This window comes from Sinocyclocheilus grahami, unplaced genomic scaffold (assembly GCF_001515645.1).
Source record: "Sinocyclocheilus grahami isolate Dianchi unplaced genomic scaffold, SAMN03320097.WGS_v1.1 scaffold1691.1, whole genome shotgun sequence".
Taxonomy (NCBI): domain Eukaryota; kingdom Metazoa; phylum Chordata; class Actinopteri; order Cypriniformes; family Cyprinidae; genus Sinocyclocheilus; species Sinocyclocheilus grahami.
The window spans coordinates 58670-64871 of record NW_015506870.1 but is presented as its reverse complement, the minus strand read 5'-3'; the positions used below and the strand labels follow the sequence as shown (position 1 = coordinate 64871).

The 6202-nt window shown below is 37.1% G+C and overlaps 1 protein-coding gene across 1 annotated transcript in view; it reads right to left on the bottom strand.

The window, feature by feature from the left end:
* The window catches only part of gart (phosphoribosylglycinamide formyltransferase), a 90549-nt gene extending 85530 nt beyond the window's left edge, over window positions 1–5019 (bottom strand). Inside the window, exon 1 of the mRNA XM_016258477.1 lies at window positions 4862–5019. The gene's annotated coding sequence lies outside the window, so the exon portion shown is untranslated. The remainder of the gene's footprint in view (window positions 1–4861) is intronic.
* Between the last annotated feature and the right edge of the window lie 1183 nt (window positions 5020–6202).

Genomic DNA, 6202 nt, shown 5'->3' with positions numbered 1-6202 from the left:
ATATAATTAAACAGCGTTGTCAGAGTTGGTATTGTGACTTATATATGATCAGACACTTTCATGTGCCATTATAATATTAACATTTTATGAAAATTAAGCTCAAATGGAGTTGCAAGGTTTTTGACCAGCAAATGTTGGTAATATGTGTTTTGTCCGTCTTTAAAGGGGTCATATGATGCAATTTCAATTTTTCCTTTCTCTTTGAAGTGTTACAAGCTCTTGGTGCATAAAGAAGATCTGTAAAGTTGCAAAGACTAAAGTCTCAAATCCAAAGAGATATTCTTTATAAAAGTTAAGAGTCAAACACGCTTACCTAAAACGGCTCGTTCTAACACGCCCCCACATGTCTACGTCACGATGTGTAAGGAAAATTTGAATAACGCCGCCCAAATGTTCACTCAAAGAAAGGCAGCGTAACTTTTATTCTCGCTGTAGTATTATTGTTGCCGCTGCCATGTCGTGAAGGCACTGTGTGTTTCGTTGCGCTTCGTCATGCCTAGAGCTGATCCGTGCTGTTTGCTGAGGAAATACATCAACTTCGCGCTGTGGATCGCCGGATCGGCTTTCACCGTGGACGAAGCGGAGTCCAGCCCGGGGTCGTCACATGTGGTTGCCGCAAGCCCACCGGCTGCTCCTTCGTCGAATTCGCCGGCCGTTCCTCACTCAATCCCGCCGGCCTCCGCTCACTCGAGGCCGCCGTGTGTGACACTGTGTTTCGTTGTGAAAGCGAAACTACTTTGTTTGACCTTCCAAAAGAGGACACGACTAGAAATCAGTGGTTAAGTTGTATTTACAACACTGTTCCAGAACAGTTCAACCCAAATATTCAGATGTGTGAAGCACATTTTATGGAGGACTGTTTCCTGATCCTGGAAGAGTAGACTACAATGCCGGCTGTTCTGATTCACAGACTGCAAGTAAGTTTTCATTTAAAGGATTTGCCACTGATGATTCAATCGCAAATTTTGAGCAGTGTAGAGTAGCGCTTGTTTGTCATTTCTCCGATCACAAATGCAGACATGGTTATGTTTACGCGGCGCGACGCAACGCGTAAAAAGACAACATAAGTCATTATAATCCGTAATTATGTCCCCACTGGAATGCAACAAATGCCTTGTTTATAATGGGTTTTCATGTTTTTGAATCATCGCTCCAGCCTGACAGGGCATCACAGTATGGTAAGGGGCGTAACATTTCCGTCACAGGCTTGAGGTATTCGGCCAATCACAACGCACTGGATAACTGGCCAATCACAGCACACCTCGCTTTTCAGACCGATGAGCTTTGTAAAAATCTACGCGTTTCAGAAATGCGGGGCATAGAGGAGAAACATTAATGTACAGTATGTGGAAAATAATGTGTTTTTTTTAACCTTAAACATTTCATTACACCAAATCCACAAAATAATGTTCTTTTTAGCAAAATCAGATGACCCCTTTAACAGCTACATCTGCGGCAGAGTGCACCGCATTACATGTTCATCAACTTACAGGTTATAAAGTTTATTGTAGCTATATGGGAGCTCAGTTCTTTTGATGTTGAATACATTTGGCCAAAATCTCATGATATAAAACATGAAGCACAATGCACGGGATATGTGAAACAGTATATTAACTACACCTAGACGGCAAATGCTAAGACTCTTCTCCACTCTTCAAACACACACACAAAAAAAACAAAACAAAAAAAACATTAGCCTTTATAGACAGTGTTTCTTAAGTAAAGAAAATGTTGTACTTATTCAAACTAGGGATGTGCCGATCCAATATTCATATCGGGTATCGGCTCCGATAGTGATATTTTTCTCGGATCGGGTATCGATCAGAGAGAGCCGATCCAAATCCGAGATTTTTCGAATTATTCTGTGTTACTTCTGAAGCTATACGATAGCTTAATGTGAGCTACATGTGAATATTTAAGTCCTTACATTAAAGTTCACACAAACTTTTTTCTCCGCTGTGGCTGTCAAGTCATTCGTTCAGCCTTTAAACCCTGGTCGCGTTCGGTTACAGCAGTCAGCTCGGTAAAGCTCTCTCCAAGATCATTCTGTGTTCCCATTATACTTGATTTGTAAATACATGTCTATGATTTTGCAAAAAGGACTTTATATCTTCTTGCCGGCGTTTAACGTTGTTTTGTTACTTGCTACCGGGTGTCTGTGAGAACAAAACACGGGCGTAGAAAAGACTATAAATTGTTTTTAACGTGCACAGTAGCTGAAATTTAAAACTGTTAAAAGAAAGGCTCAATAACTGTTGCACAGATATAATACACTACGCATCAATTTCGCTTCCCTTTGTGCTTTGCCATTTTTAACACGAAGCGCATTGTGCTCATAGACTGTCAACCCTCTACATTGCGACATATATATAGTATAGTATTTCAGTCTGGCGAGTGAACAAAAAAATATACTAGCCGATGGCTATTCAATTGTCAAGGTGTCCGTTGAGGGTTGACTGTATAAAAACAGTTCGTGCTGCACTGTATTTGTTTTGTCCTATCGCATTATATGTTGTTGCCTTTTAAAAAAATATGCTATACATTTAAAAGAAATGTATTTTAATTTTTTAGTATATACTTATATATAAATACATTCATGAATGTTTTTAATGAATGGATTTTATAATAATACAAATAGCAATGTGTAACATTTTACCATATTTAGTGCAACACTTTTATTTGTTCCACACAAAATATTGTTATTCACTAAATGTTTGGATTTCTAAAATTATTGTGCACTGATTTTTCTAGAATAACTTTTGCTGCCGAATTATCCACTAACCTAGTTTATAATTTTTTGTCATAGATTATAAATATACATAGGCCTATATTTTTTCATATTTGTTTATTTTATTTTTCTTTATAATGAAGTAGTCTGTATCTAGTAGATTGTGAAAGAATGAATATCAGTTCCACACACAGAGATATACAAATACTACATTTATTTAAATGAGGGGAAAAAACTTCACTGGTATCGGATCGGTATCTGTATCGGCCAATACTGAATCCTAGGTATCGGAGGCGAAAAAGGCGGATCGGAGCATCCCTAATTTAAACATCAGTTATGAGGTTTCGCCGACAGTTTGAGGATCCAATGGCGTTACGAGGTTTAGTCACAAGCTCTTTTGAATGCTTTTCATTATTTAAATATTTGTAAAACCCACAAACAGACATAAATATGACCAATAGCGAAATATAATAGAGATAGAAAGTTTTCCAGATATAGAAAGAATAATTTTCCACTGCACACCTGATAACCCACGCAGCATGGTTGGGAAACACCGCACAAAGGCATTGCTATGTGGTTGCTAGACAGTTGTTAAGGTGTTGCTAGGCAGTTTTGTGCTTTTTGTCAGCTCAGGTCCATTAAATATTAACAGATGCAACTTTGGTTTTCAATAATGCAGAAATTAACATTAAGATTAATAAATGCTTTAGAAATATTTTTCATTGTTAGGTCATGTTAACTAATGTTAACAAATAAAACCTTATTGTAAAGTGCTACCAAATTATTTTAATTAAAAACTGCTCTGCTGATTTTTTCAGAGCTAATGCTTCTGTTAACTGTCCAAGTGGACACAGTTATTGGCTGATCCGGATAATCTCTGATATATAGTGACTATCTAACAAAATGTCACTATCTGCATGCTAAATTGTTTTTATTTCTTTTAAAGATGTGGTTTAATTACATGAAGTGCTTGACCTATAGGATGCAGCGATGCGGTTTAATCTGCTGCCGTTAACCTTTCAGTGCTGCTGTAAGACTTTCAATCCCAGCACACATAAACATCCAGTGGCATCAAGCAGCATGAACACCTAGTACAGAAGCATTGCAACACTGTGCATTGCCATGAAACTAAGGACAACAACAACATACAGAAGCACTGAAATGCTGTGCATCAATGATACTAAGTGCAAAAAAAAAAAAAAAGTACTGCATGTGCACAAACCACTGAATTACATTTGCATGGAAAATAACATTAAACAACTTTGGACAAACATACAGAAGCATCGAAACACTGCATACTAAGTACAAAAATAATCCTAATACATGAGCACAAACTACTGCATTACATTTGCATGGAAAATACCATCAGTTAACTTGGTAAACAAGACTGAGGATCAGCTGGGATTGCTTTTAGTTGAACTTTGGCTTGAAAATCCACTGATACTATTCATCAGGTTGAGTAACAGTGGATGTAGATAACTGATGATCAAATCAATCAAACACACAATCACTGTGAGTATGTTAACCAGTAGCACATGAGTGACTCACATCACGAGATTCAGGGATTGCTGCTCACTGACTTCTAAAGTAGATTTTAAGTGCATCATCAGAACAGCAAATGCAATATATATGATGAACATGCACACATAATGCATTCGATTTCTATAGCAATGTGTTGAAAGGCCTAAGTGTGAGCAATTAACATGCATGGACATGTTTTGCTGTTTCAGACACAACATGTGTAAAAGAAATACCGTGGTTGTACTATGGTACTTTGATACGTTGTGATGTAGTAGCATATTTACATGCTACTCAAAAGTACTAATCAAAGTTCATTTGTCATAATATTATGATCAAGTCCAAAACTAGTACTGCAATGATATATCACCACAGTACCATATTCAAAAACCTGTGTAGAACCATGGTAAAAAGTGTAAAACATTCAGCATTGCACAAACACCTTATGCAAACTTTCTGAGCAGAAATAAAGATGCAAACATCAGCCAGACTGCTAAAACAATAACTTTGATCAACTTTATGGAAATCACCAATCAATTATATCATGCAGCTAAGTTACTTAAACTTCTTTGACCGTGCATTCATTCGTAAGTAACGTTATAGTTGCTGACTTACGTGATTTCTGATGAACAGCGGTGTACTTTCGGGGTCCTGTGGTGTTCACGTCGTAATGGAATGGACAGAAGACCACTGTAACGGAGTGATGGACAGAAGACCAGCGTTTGTTTCACACCACAAACCACGTGCACACTGCACACTGCACACAGACGGAGAATTCACGTGCTACTGACGTTCGATTCACAAAACGATTCATTCTTTTGAATCAGTTCTTTTTAACGTTTTAGTTGAACCGAATCGCAAAGTGAGGTGGGATTATAAACACAGCAATATGCCATACGATGTGTGTACTGTAATTAAAACTGAGTGACAAATACTAGTATTTAACAATAATTTCACTTGAACTGAGGCGTACTGTCCGAACGAATCGATTCGCTCGAAGTGAATGAGACTCCTTAAAGCAGCACTATGTAACTTTTGGCGCTCTAGCGGTTAATAAACAGAACTGCACACATCCCGCGGAAGAACATTCCAACCGGAGCTACTTCTCTAAGTTTATGTCTTTGGCGATTCACGCAGGTATGTGTTACTCCGCAGCGGCGACGACTCGACCAGGCTACAATAGTCCAAATAGAAGTACTTATTATAAGTGTACCGTAGTGATTCGGAATAAGACAAAAACGCGGTTTGGAAGATGAATTCATGATGTACTCGCTCATTATAAACATTTTGCAAATTTTGAACACAGAAAAAGTTACATAGTGCTGCTTTAACGCTACACAAACACGTTACACAAAGAGGAAATGCACTAACAAATTCAGAGATTTCAGAGAGGGAATTAAGTAAACGTATAATATTTGAGCAATTTGAGATTTTTCAAATATACTCTTAAGTTGACGTTTCACCTTCATCAACTTCCTTTCAGTGGTCGCGGAGAATTATGGTAAATGTAGTTATGATCATGAGTCCCAGAATCCTGTAGGAATGTGCACAGATTCTGTATTGAAATTTCTATCATAATAAATTCTTACAAATCCTAATAGGAACAACACACACACAAATGTCTTTTAAAACACAGTACCCATATGATTCCCAATCTTTCCCAATTTCCATTAAGTGTCCAAAAGCAAGACATTATACCATGCATAGGTTTTTGATAAAGTTTGTCCAATATCTAATATTATCTAAGACTCTAAGATTACTGTACATAGGAATCACATTTTCTTGAGGATTTTATTGATACTCTATGAAGATTCTTAGGACATTTGACTTCAAATGTATGAAATTCTAATATCAATCCTGTACATTTACCTTATTGTGTGTATATATATATATATATATATATATATATATATATATGTGTGTGTGTGTGTGTGTATGTACTGTATATATGCACAC